This window comes from Silurus aristotelis (genome assembly GCF_946808225.1).
Source record: "Silurus aristotelis genome assembly, chromosome: 24".
Lineage (NCBI taxonomy): Eukaryota > Metazoa > Chordata > Actinopteri > Siluriformes > Siluridae > Silurus > Silurus aristotelis.
The window spans coordinates 2,838,450-2,852,449 of NC_139597.1; the positions used below are offsets into that span (position 1 = coordinate 2,838,450).

Below are 14,000 nucleotides of genomic sequence, written 5' to 3' on the forward strand. Positions count from 1 at the left end.
ACCCCGATTCCAATAGTAATAAAAAACAAATTTTGCAAATCTTCTAAATCCATATTCTATTCAAAGTAAAACAATATATATATCAAATGTTTAAACTGGGAATTTATACCATTTGAAGAAAAAATAAGGTAATTTAGAATTTTTTTGGCTGCAGCAGTGGTGGGATGAGGCCACTGACCGTATACATCTGGGAAGTGAGGAGACCAGTTGCTTAAGTTTTGGAAGAGGAATGTTCTCCCATATGTGTCTGATACAGGATTTTAGATGCTCAACAGTTCTGGGTTGTTGTTTTTTTTTCGTTTCATGATGCGCCAAATGTTTTAAAATGGTGAAAACTACATGCCTACAAAATACAAAGTCATGCTTTTGGAATCAATGTAGTATGCAGTTTATCTTTCTCAAATATGCAAGGCCTTTCCTGAAAAAAGACACCTGTATATAAATCGGTGCACGCTCCTGTCCTCACATACCATCAGAGATGCAACTTTTTCTCTTTTTTTTTGTTTTAACCGAGAGCTGATAACAAGCCGGATAGTCCCTCTCCTCTTTATTCCGGAGGACGCGGAGTCAATGCTTTCCAAAAAGAAATACAAATTCCATCTGACCACAGTTCATTTTAAATGAGCTTTATCGAATTCAGAATTAACTTATTTTTGTCTTTAATATGGTACATTTACTCAGGTTCAACACTTTATGGGTTTATGAGGTTTGTAAATGCAAATTTAAATACACAGTCTTCTAACTTTTTTTGGAAGTCGGGTTGTAATCTGATGAAGGATAAAAATAATTATTACAAATCAACCCATGCCTTTTGCTACATCTTGTAACGTAGTATGAATAAGTGTTAAAAAGAAATGCGGCCCATATCAGTGTATGGTATTAAATATTTTCCAAAACTTTTTTTTTTTTTTTTTGCTGTGTATCCAGATAATTTATTCAGATCCTCCCCAAACACTGAAAACTCCAAAACAAGCTGACACGATTAAAGTGAAGTGTGTCGCTGCTCTGTAGTGGAACATGCTCGTTTAAGTCATGGCTTCCTGACTTCCTTTATTTCCGAATGCTGTTTTATGAAGTGTTTAATACACTCCTATGGAAGACCAGCATCTCCTAAGCTGCTAGCATAATGGCTGCCCTGTCACAGCACAGCGTAGCACATCACATCACTGCAGCAGCACTGTGAATCATGCCAACCTCACATCACCCTGCCAACACAGGGCCATTTAACAGCATTCATGTGGCATACGCCCGCCCGTGTTTGTGTCTCCAGTCAGTCTTCATTTGGAAAATAAATCACTCCTGTATAGCAAGTATGCCGAAATGAGAACCTTGTTCCTTTTTTTCCATACACATATACACAAGGCATGTCTCATTCGCGTCCAAAATGGGTCACTTGGTGTTTTTTTTGTTTTTTATGCCATTGAAACCGTTTCTGTTTCAATGTTCTGTTTGGAATAGAGATGGCATCAAAAAGAAACCGCTCTCACCGAATGAGACTTCCCTGTGCCCGTGAGTCAACATGAATACCGCTCACCCAGCTGCTGCAGACTAACAGTCTTAAGGGCAATGAACACGTCATGCTCGAGTTCCTTTGACTCCTGGCTTTGGCCAGAGTGGTCTACTGTTCAGATCCCCTATGGGGTTAATTAGCACAGGGCTTCGAAGGAAGCCAGTGCTGCTGCTAAGCCTGGTCTAGTCCTCTGGAAGTCAAAAAAGGATGTTTGGATGGCTGCCAAACTCTGCATCACTGTTCCTAAACCCCTCATCACCCATCTACACACTCATTAGCGCTTCCATTGCTAAGTGACCTGAACTGGAACTAAGACTCCGTGCCCCATAATGTCTCTGGATAAAATGTTTTTTTTCTCCGAGAATGTCAATTGTTTGAGCTTTTTAATGTGTGTTCCAGAACCTGAAGCCGCACTAAGAACTGATTTTTGGGCTCGTTTTTGGTGGGCGTGGCTTATGGAGAACCTTATGGAGAACCTTATGGAGGTCTTTCTATCTCGCAACGCAAATCGATGGCACATTTTTCTACTTAAGTATTTCCATTTGAGAAGACTTTAACGAAACTTGACTTTTTGTAACCTCGCTGCATTTCAAAGTCAAATATTTGACTTTTTCTTCAACTGCATTTTGTAAAATCCTTTATATTTGAGCGAATAAAAAAACTTAACCGCTCAAACACGCAGCAATCCACCAATCAGGGTCGAGCGCGAGCTCGGTTTTAAACTCGTTCTGATCTGCGCTCGGTGTGTATCTACTTTTTACCAACATTCGGTTCAGAATCAGTTCAACATCAAGCAGAACATTTAGAGAGGAATAAATTATGATACTCCAGACTCAAACTCAACACGACACACGTGACTTCATTGGCGTGTTTTTTTGTTTTTTTTTTAAGTAGTTGAAAAGAAGGTTTTGTGCTCATGATAATTTGAATAGAACTCAATCAGTGTTTGAGTCATTAATATCATTCTATTAATAGATCAGTGTGCTGAGTCACATTCGAGTCTTTTCACATAAACGGAGGTGATTAAGTGAAGAGTCTTGTGATCAAAATGATAATAGCAACATTATAGTTATAATAAATCACAGTACTTTGGATACTTAAGTACATTTGAAGGCAAAGATTTTCGTACTTTTACTCAAGTGAAAGTTTAAAGGGACACTTACTTTTACTGGAGTCACATTTGATCTACTGTATCTCTACTTTTAACGTTTTTGAACGGATCAATTTTAAGTTTATTGTGCAAAATTGTTCATTGCAGCCGTTGTTCTAATAAACCATCCTAGGAAACTGATTATCTGAAATACAGTGCAAATCCATCTTCAGGGTTCTTAGGTTTAACCCTCCATATTAACCTCATGGATCTTTTGGTTACGTGGAACCATCAGCTGCACTTAGTAGTTTTCAATTGAAAAGAGTCCATCCAGAATTAGGACATCCGGATGTATCGGGAAGGTCAAACATTTGTGGCATTTGGCAGACATCCTTTTTCCAGAGCGACCGACAATGAACTCGTTTATGCACTGGAGCATTTGAGAGATAAGAGCCTTGATTAAGGGCCCAGCATTAGCAGGTTGGTGGTGCTGGGATTTGAACTCACAACCTTGTCATCAGGAGTCTTAACATCTTAACCACTGAGCTACCACTTCCAAAAGTGATGGAGAAAAGTGACATTAATGGGAGCACCAGCACCTCGAGTAGGATTTCATCAGGACTGGTAGTATAAAAGTTAACAATGTGATGCATCGATAAAAAAACGATTTCGATATAATTATCAGTAGATGCGCAATATTTTCATTATATAGAAAATGACCAATAATGTGTGACCAAATAGGCTATTCGACGATTTGTGACTATCGAATTTGTGTCCTGGGAGTCACATAGAATACAGATTAACATGGCAGAGGTAGAGCTGCATCTTCCTGCAGACACGACAGGAAAAGAACGTCTGGTTTTATTTCATCTTTTTATTTATTTATTTTTTTGCACCACGAAGGGGCCATGCGTTACAATTCAGAAGTCACTTCAGTAAATTGACGATTTGGCATCTGGACCGAAGCAATAAACGCGAACGATCTTTACCATATCCAATTGAAGATCATCACACGGTATCGTTTCCGTCAAATCGGATCGGATCGGAGTTGAAGCTGTGTGCTCTGCTGTATGGAGAGCATTAAAGACATGATCAGACCTACTTGTGAACGCAACAGTCCGACATGTAAAACACAGACGCACAACCTGCCCGTAGCTCTTCACACACCCCATCTTCGCATACACACACGTCTTCGTAACTCTGGTTTCAATTTCGTCTAATTGCTGCTTTCTTGTTGTTCCGATTTTTGTAGCACACATGTTGGATTCAGGCTCTGTACACATTTCTGCCAGCCTTTTTTTTTTTTTTTTTTTGTTCGTGGAAGAGTGTGTTGCTGTTCTTTGTTAACCCGATAGCCCTCTTCCTTTCCGTCTCCGTTTCTCGTTCTTTTTTTTTTCCGTTTCCGTCCCCCGTTGCTCATTTTGACCCACGCTTTAGTCGCTCTGAAAGCAGAGAAGCCTAATCTAATGAAATCACTACGCTGGCACTGCAGGGTCAGGCCTGTCCTATTTTAGCTGATGCTCTCATGAGTTTTTTTTTTTTGCACCATGCCAGACCTCACTCAACCAGCCAGTGTAATGGGTGTGTGTAATTAAGGGCAGACTCTGGCCTCTCAGGAAGAAAGCAACGTTTTCCTCTGACACAAGCTTCTCACTGTGCTGCAACACCGATCACTTAACCCAGGGGCAGGATTTACAGCCGAGCCGGCCCGTCCAAACGCAACCAGCTGCTCGAGCGGGCCTGGTGAAAGCGTTTTTCCCCGAGACCACATGAAAATGTGCGTCTAGCCTCCAGACATGATTCAGCACTCAAATGACATACTTCATAACCTTCTCTCACGAGGCATCAGACCAAAGAAAAGCCTCAGCACGTCCTGCAGGGTTGATCAGAGGTCTCGTAGCCGCCCGTATTCCTGTTTCTTTGCTGCTCTCATCCCTTCCTGCTACACTACGTCTCCGTCTCTCCGTCTTCGCACCTCAAATGCCCTTTTGGCCCTAAAGCGCCCCCTTGTGGTGTCTCAGCAATTCCATGTTTACCCCAAACAGCCATGTCTTTCCCACAAATTTCTATTCTTTTTTTTTTTCTGCTTCCAATTTTCGTTTGCGTGATTCTTGTCCGAAGAACGTTCCGGTCGGTTCTGTTTCGTCTGCTTCTGTTTTTTTCTGTAGAGAAAGCTTTGATTTTTTGGCTTCTTCTGTAATTACTCTGTTCTCTTTCTGTGTTGCTTCTCCACTGCTCGCTGCCTGTTTGAAGCTCTTTCATGAGCCTATGCATGACTCCAACCACGCCAACTTTAAATGGTTCAAGGTATGAAATGATTGTTTTCCTTCTTTCTTTCTTTCTTTCTTTCTTTCTTTCTTTCTTTCTTTCTTTCTTTCTTTCTTTCTTTCTTTCTTTCTTTCTTTCTTTCTTTCTTTAAAAAAATCAAGGGATGATTCCATTCCATTTACTTATGTACTTTAATTCCCATCTGCTCTTCTATCCCCCTCTTTTTTCCCCATTCGTTTTATTATTTTGCAAAGTGGAAGTTTGCGGCTTTTGGTTTCGCTCCAACCCAAACATTATGATAGGAAGATTAACCACTATCACTCTGCTACTCTATTGACTGTTCCCTGAAGATGATCCCTGGTTGATCGGTGTCTCAGGCTCGCAAATTCTCTTATTCTCTTATGTAGAAGTCAAATTCACCTTCCCAATGGAGTGACCTTTTTTTTTTTGAGGTTTTATTGTTGTCAAATTGTCAAAAGGTTCATTTTTGGGGTACTGTAAAGGATTCCTCCATTTACATTTACCCCTTTATCCAGAGCATTCATACAACTGAGCAGCTATAGGGGTTTAAGGGCCTTGCTCAGGGGCCCAGGAGTGTCCGCTTGGTGTTTCTGGCATTGGAACTCACGACCTTTGGGTCCTCTAAGCTACCATCTCCTCTTCTGTAGTCACCTCTCATTAACTTACATATTCCCATACTTTCATTCAAGTAAAAATAAATAAATCAGGAGCTCACAATCTGGGTCAAGTCATGTAAAAAAATATTTTTTGTCATTCTCCATTCATTTTATTGTCATTTCATCCTGGATCGAGTTGCGCTGGATCCGTAGCGAATCCTAGGAACCTCGTATCCTAGTGAATGAGAGCTCGGTCGTCTCCAAGGCATCACGCACACTCAATCAGCCTTGGAGGCAATCTGTTGTTGCTTTCTGTCCATCTGGACGTGTTTGGGTAGAAAACAGAGGCGGATCTTGACTGGCCTGCTGTAGAGCTCCTTGATGAAGGTGAACGCTGACTGCACCCCCAGGCCTCTTCACCTCACCTGAATCAGTACCTGACTTTACTAACACCCTTGTGGTGGAATGACCTCAAATCTCCACAAAATCTAGTGGAACATTTTCCCAGAAGAGTGGAGCTCATATTAAAAGCAAATGAAGAGTAAATGTGAAATAAGATGTTCACCTCATAACAAAGCACATATGAATCTTCTGGTCCATATAGTTTTTGTCCATATTGTGTATAAAAGCAAAGACAAATGTAGGGTCATTTAGTGACAGCTGAAATATGAAAACCCCAAAACCCTACACTAAAAACTGGTTTCAAAAAACCAATAGGAACTCAAAAGTCTTGCCTTTTCAAAGCACCATGTATTCGGGGCTCCACAAACCCACTGCAGAATCTAGTAGAACATCTTCCCAGGAGAATTGGAGGTGATTATAAAGGCAAATGGAGACTAAATTGAATAGGATGATCAAAAAGCCTATATGGTCAGGTGTCCACAAATGTAGTTACCTGTCCGACTACACACTTTATTATCGTTCATTTTGAGCTTAAAAAAGAAATCGGTTTCATACTTCACAATACGTCTTATATAAATTAAAGCTTTGGGCATTTGATGGTCCTGATGCTCATAAGCTCCTGTTATTAAAAGCCAAATTAGTTCAACCCTGTTCGATAAGAGGACAGGAAGCAGAGGTTCAGCTCTGCCGAAGACAAACTGGTCGAGTTTCTCTTTTAACCCCATGAGAGGATCGTAAAAGAATGAAGCAGGACGCCACTGTAGTTTCAGCGGATGTGATCCGGAGCGTCATGATCTCACGAACAACACCGGCAGGTTTATCGTCTCTGCGTATCAGGCGCAACACTTCAGCTCAGCTTTTATTTTTTTTTATTTTTTATTTTTTTTTCTTTTCTTTTCTTCACCCCATTGGAATCCATGCGTTGCTCTTAATCAGCGTTTTCAGCTATTTGGAACTTGGAGGGAAAAAAAATAATATATCGGATTTAATTTCATCCCCTTTAATTTTTTTCCATTCAAGTTTTCTGCCAACGTTGCAATTTTTTTCTCTCTTTTGTTTTTTTTTATTCGTCTACTCACCATTTCGTTTCTTTTATTCTGCTCATGGCTTAAAGAAAGCCTGTTCTCAGCTCTGTCTTTCCATTTCTGTTTTTGAGTTCTCTTCATCTCCTACCTGTCTCATCTTTACATCTCCAGTTGGAGAAAAAAAACAAAAAAAACACAACGTTGTACATACAGTCAACCCCCTGATAATTCGCAGCTCGGAAAAAAATCGCGGGTTCTCATTCGGAAACCCGACTAACGACAAATTGCGGATTATCGTAAAATTCAGGAACGTTGGGAAGAACATTTTAAACAGTTTTCACTCACAAATGTCTTCAATTCTTTTAAACACATTATTGTATTATTCATATTAAGTGATAAATAAAGCATTTGTGGCCATTACTTCACATTTTTTTGTTCAGTGCATCAAAATGGGACCAACTTACTGGCGTAATGTCTGTAGATGAATTCACTAAGGTACCACAGGGGCTGCGGGGGTGCGTCTAAAATACGCAGATCCCTTTAATACGCTATATGGCTTTGAACTTTTCAACCTTCGGATCCAAAATCCAATGCTTCAACCACTAAGCTACCACCTCCCTTTAATATTTGCGTTAGAATAAATGCATATTCTTAAGCTTTTATCTGTTACTTAAAGCTTTTTGATCTTATTCTATTAGTTTCTATTTCAAGGTCCGATTGGGTCCATAAACCAGAACCATTAACTGGTAAAATATCCTATATGAACAAAAGTTTATGGTAAAAGTTTATCTCATTTCCACATTCAGTCTTCATTTGCTCTTATAATGAGCTCCGCTCTCCTTGGAAGATGTTCCACTAGATTTTGTGGAGATTTGTGCTCATTTAGATACAAGGGTGTTAGTAAAGGTAAAGGTACTGAGGTATGTAAGAAGGTGAGAAGGCCTGGGGGTGCGGTCAGCGTTCACAATCATCATGTTCAATTGGGTTGGAGCTCAATAAAAGGAGATCTTCCACTCCAACCCATGTAAAGCAGATCTTCATGGAGCTGAAACAGGTTTGAGTCTCCTAGTTCAAGTAAACCACATCCAGATACGTCCTATAAAGTTGTGCGGCTTCAACTTAATGGTAGCGGTTTTGCAGGAGAACCACATAGGGCTGGAATCCCCAGGTGTCCCAATACTTCTGTCTGCGTCCTAGATATGAATTTTTCTTTCTCAGAAATTCTCAGTTTAGCATGAAATCAAAGTGATTTGGATAGTTGTGCGAGTTCCTATAAGACTCATCGTCCCTTTTATAGAAAACGTGCACTCGGACACTTTTCTGGCGGTGAAAAGGACGGAAGACGGAATCCATCTGCGATTCCCGATAGCATCGGCAAAGCCGCGAGCCCACCAGACGACCGGTGCAATCATCACGCAGGCACGAGTCCAGCACTTCATAAATAAGCAGTAAATCGGTGCGTGGCCCCGCCCGCCCGCTCACATCGCATGTTGGTTCGTATCCCCCTGAGAAAACAAATCAGCGCATGGAGCTGCATTCATTTATATCTTCAAATGCTTCATCTACAGGAGGAAATTTCGCGTCTCAGAAGCCGAAAGCTCACTTTTGATCAGTTCGAACGTTTTTTTTTTTTCTTTCTCATTTCCATATATTTAGACGTGCGTCTGATTTCGCATTTGGCAGACGACCGAATGCTCAACGCACGAATAACAGACGTGGCGTCGTTTAATCTCTTAATGAACGACTTATCTTTAGCACGAAGCAAACCTTAGCCGAGTGCTTCTACTGTAAAAACCATCACATCCTTTCATACTGAATAAGACTATTTGGGTCACTGAAAATTGCTCTGGTTTCCATATCTGCCCTGTGGGGAAAAGTGACACCGTATCTGCCGCTGCACATCATGGATTCATTACGTAGCTGTTCTGCTGATTGTGTGTGTGTGTGTGTGTGTGTGTATACATTTAAAAATAAGGGAAAGGTGATCAAATCCATTTATTCCTAGAAATGTTACATCAAGGAAATGCTCCCAGTTCCTCTGCTAGTCGTTGTTGTTGTCTGATTAACACGTCCCGTTCACGTGAACACACGACTGCTGTGTGCAGTTCCGAAAAAGTCTTTCACTCTGCGATCGTAAAAAAAAAAAAAAAAATCCAGATTCATTCAGCAAATTAAAAAACCAGCAATTAATCCAGGATCATGATCTGTATGGATATATATGTGTGTGTGTGTGTGTGTGTGTGTGTGTGTGTGTCCCTGAAAGCTACGAAAGCTTGTTTGAGTGCAACTCTGTTTTTCTTTTGAGAAGTCCCCGCTCGGGAATCCTTCATCCGTTTCTTCGCACACTTCTCATGGGAAGTTCAATCCTGATTGGCAGTTCTTACATCTCTCCATCTCACCACAGCCTGTAGCCCATGAAACTAAAGCTGGCGAAGTTTAAACGTTTCTCCATGCGTCTGGGAAGCCCGAAGGAGGGGGACCACTCGACTCGCTTCCTCCAGAGAACAATGTTCCCTCTAATTATTTTTTTTTCTCTCGCTAAGCAAAACCTATTTCTATAGGGCAGACATTTCTGCCATTTGTGCAGAAATATTCCGCCAGCTCTGTATCGCACAGGCCTCGGCTTGGCTGGTATTAGCTGACCAGCCTGGAAAAACAAATATTGGCAGAGGTGCTCCCCTAACAAGATTTAATGGCCGATTACCAGAGATGTCGAGCAATTAAAATTGGTCGCAAAGCTCACAGCTAATGTAACAAGTTACAGCCAAGGTATAACACAATAGCCCAGTTTTCTCACTTTTTATTCTCGGCCAATTCACACACACTCCAGTTAGTTCCTATCAGGAAGGGCGTGTGCTTGTGCAGACCCCCTTATCCAGAGCATTTGATGGTTAAGGGCCCTGTTCAATGGCCCAGAAATGACCTTCCGATCCAGAGTCTTATGCTTTAATTGATTGTTTCCAATATTTGATTGCTGGAACTATCAGCTATCTGCAAAAATCCATACCGATAGTTTTTCCAGGCTTCCGGTCTGCTGTTATTGCGAAAGCGGCCTCTAGAGGTGATTAATTGATGCTACGTGCTTTCTTTGTATAAAATGTAAAAAATAAAACATTTTCCAAGGCATCTGAAATATATAAGCTATTCCAGACCTCGTATTGTAAACATCATCTTCAGCTCAAGTCAGTTTCCCATCACTAGGAATTTGGTCCTACTGTTTAGTGCTCTCTCTGTCTGTCACGGATGATGGTGTGTGATGACAAATGTGAGAGAGGAATGAGGTCAGCAGAGGGAGCGAGGCACCGGCAGGTATAAATTTTGCTCCAGTGTTGATCCGTAGCACCGGACATTAGTGTTTCAGTGCTTGGCCGTGGTACAGTATATTAGGTTGATGAGTTATGGGAGACGACCGGGCTGCTGCTCCGAGTGCTTTGCCAGCTCATGTGTTTCCTCCAACCACCAGGGGGCTGAACTGAAGGTCGTTTAACAAAAATGTGATTCTTGGAGTGAGAGGCCTGAGTGTCTGTGACGGTATAGTCTGTCAACTCCATGGCGCTTTTATAATACGAGCAAAATAAATGGATGCGCTTGATGATAAACAGCAAAACAATCTGCGTTTTACATTTATGGAATTTTGACAGACGCCATTGTTCAGAGCGAATCGGCTGTCGGAAAGTCTTTTAGGATGATGTGTGTGTGGTGTGTGTATATATATACACACACACACACACACACACACACACACACACACACACACACACACACACATACACATCATCCTAAAAGACAAACAGACAGCCTAAAAATAAATATATATATATCTGTCTGTCTGTCTGTTTGTCTCATTATCTATCTATCTATCTATCTATCTGTCTGTCTGTCTGTCTGTCTGTCTGTCTGTCTGTGTGTGTGTGTGTGTGTGTGTGTGTGTGTGTGTTAGTATACAAATGATTTGTATACTGTAGGTCCTCCTGAGCGAGATCCCCCACCCTCCCCTGTTCATTTGTATATATGAGATAAGTGAAGGCTGCTCTAGATAAGGAATTATATATATATATATATATATATACGGCCCCCTCACTCCTCTGTGGATCTTGGAGTCTTTTTTTCACGTCTCCTAAACTTTACTAGAATAATGGACTTGGAATGTGTTACTCCAAAGTGTCTCACTGGTGTCCAGGAGGGTTGAGATCTTCTTTATACCCTCATTAACCCTGGTGAATCATGGGTTTGGGTGCGGGGTGATTGTGAACAAGATGTTTCAGCATAGGAACTGCAGTATCGCTTAGCGGTGGCGCTTCAGGCCAAGTGGCTTGTTCTAATTGTGATTGTGATTGTTCTAATTGAAAAGCGATGATGTTTGGTTTACAGTGAAGGGAGATCCACGTCAGGATGGGCATGAAAGTCAATCAGATTAGCGTTCTGAAATAAACCTAAACAGTTACAGTATCGGTTATGTCATAGTCACGCCCACCGGAATCCGTTTGTAATCTTTCCAGTCCTGCAGACTAGAATCCCGTTACGCCGACTCCTTCATCCCCTCACGCCGACTCCTTCATCCCCTCACGCCGACTCCTTCATCCCCTCTCGAGTTTACGCCGCTTGTCAGGACTCGGTGCTTTGTGTTTGTAATAGTGAAGCGAGCCAGAGTTCCACCGCGTGGGCCTCGGAGTGAGCCGAAGAAACCTTATCCGGGTTCTAAAGAAACGCCGCTCTATACACAAGATCTTATTGGATAAATCGATGGTTTATTTGTAACTCAAAAGGCGCTGGCTTTAACCTGTTAGCCTGCGCCACAGATTTCGGGACTCACAGCTGAAAATGCTCTAGCTAACTTTAAATGTTAACAGTTCCTGATAAAAATGTGCTACATACACAGTTAAAATATTTTTGGAAAGAAGACACTCTGAGCTTTACTGTTCATCATCAAAGTTGATCTTGCTCAAAAAGATATTAAGTTACAGATGATGAAGTCCCATAGATATACATTTCCTGCATTGAACATTATTTTTATTTCATATATAAATACATGAAATCAGTCCTGGAGCAATCTAGAAAAGTACTGGGTTGAACGCCACATGTCTCATGAGTTTATATTTCAAATTTTATGAAGATTTTCATGATGAATGAGATTCCTACAAACATTTATCTGAGACTGTCTGATCCTTTTCTCCCTCCCTCTGTTTGAGAGACACCTGCTGATCATTCATACTCGATTCATACAGTCTGCATATTGATGAATGGCTGACCATTAAAGGCTTTTGTTCTACATGTTTGGATATTGATGTTGAGTTGGCATTCATATTGATGGCCAGGTAGCCAGAGAAGCTAATGTTCTACAGCCATGGCCATTCATATTGATGTGCGGTCATTCCAATCCCAACAATACACACACACACACACACACACACACACACACACACTTACTTTTCAAGCATTTCTCTTATAAAAACAAACGGGCAATAAAACCTATAACATGGTATAAAACTATGAAGGGAGATTTATTGTAACCTACAGATGTAGAGCTCCATGTCTCTGTTGTTACTCCGCCCCCAACAATATTTTCCACATCGCTGCTTTTTGTGCAAATCTCAGATAAAACAACTTATTTGATTGTCCATTTTTTTTCCCCTTGTTTTCTTTTTTTTTTTGTAAACAAAGTCCATTTTGCACGAGCTATAAACAGCTGTTTGTGCCGAACTGAGAGCTGCATCACTTCCTGGTTCGTCACACCACGTGCTGCTTCGGCCAGTAAGAGTTTGTAAAGAGTAATACAACTAAGATTCACACACTAGTTCTTATTGAACAAAAGGGTGATATAAAAAAAAAAAAAAGGGACTGTTGGTTTCCGACACCAGCGTCTGTCACTTCAGCAGAAAGTATGAGAATCAGAACCAAAACCACAGAGGAGTCTGTGAGAAGCGTCCCGAGCCAACTCTCCAGACCTCTCCTCACACGAACACATAAACCCGCCACCGGCTGTGTGATTTATCCGTCGCATTCCCTCGCACTGCGGAAAAGAGGCGGGATCTCGAGGCGGAAACCGTGGTGTAAGCGAGCTGGAGATCACCCACCTTTACGAATACACAACCGAGCAAAGCGACCGAAGTGCCCGATAAATCGCAAAACCTCAGTGCTGAGTCATGAAGGTTTTATTCGGCTTCAAACCTCAGACGCGTTTTCAACCCAGGAACCTTTTTAGGTACTTTTTTCAGGCTCTCAGGAAGTGTTGAGACTCATTTTCAGTTCTTGAACCATGGGTCGTGTAAAATGTGATGATTTCTGTGGAACGGAAACTACTGGGCTGGACATTCTCGCATGTATAAACACACAGCACGTGGTGTCAGTGATTTGCCTCTAGAGGCCGCTCTCGTGATGACAGCGGAACCTGGAAAAACTATGGATTTTAGTTTGGATTTCTTGGTATAGATTTCTGCCGACAGATTTATCGATCAACTCTCAGTGCAATCAACTATCTGTACCGATTAATCGGCTGACCTCTAATTGTAACCATCTCAGGTGCTTTAAATCACTGCTGAAATATCGTCTCTGTAGTACCATTTTTTTTTTACATGATTGTGTTCAGTTCCTATGGTGCATTGAAAATGCAAGACTTTTGGGTTCTTGAAAACTTGCTTCTTGATCTCATTAAAATAAAACTTATTTTTTTTATATGTTTTTAGGTAAAAAAATTAGAATAGAATATTATTTTTTATTTATGTTTCATGTTAACATCATTGAGTTCCCTTTTTTTGTTTTCTTATTCCATATGGTCTACATTTTTCTTTGCTTTCATACATTATATGGACAAACGTTTGTGGACACCTGATGAGTTTTTTAACATCCCATTCCACATGTAGTCTCCATTTGCTGTTTTAATAACCTCCACTCTTCTGGGAAGATGTTCCACTAGATTTTGTGGAGATTTGTGCTCATTCAGATACAAGGGTGATGTAGTTAAAGTGAGGAGGCCTGGGCTGTGGTCAGTGTTCACATTCATCATGTTTAATGTGGTTGGAGCTCCATAGCAGGAGATCGTCCATCAAATCCCAACCTATGTAAAGCATATATTCATGGCCAGTTTTGGG

The 14,000-nt window shown here is 41.1% G+C and overlaps 1 protein-coding gene across 1 annotated transcript in view; it reads left to right on the forward strand.

Moving 5' to 3' along the window:
• Positions 1 to 14,000, forward strand: part of erc1b (ELKS/RAB6-interacting/CAST family member 1b) — a 186,880-nt gene that overhangs the window by 77,274 nt on the left and 95,606 nt on the right. The window lies entirely within an intron of this gene.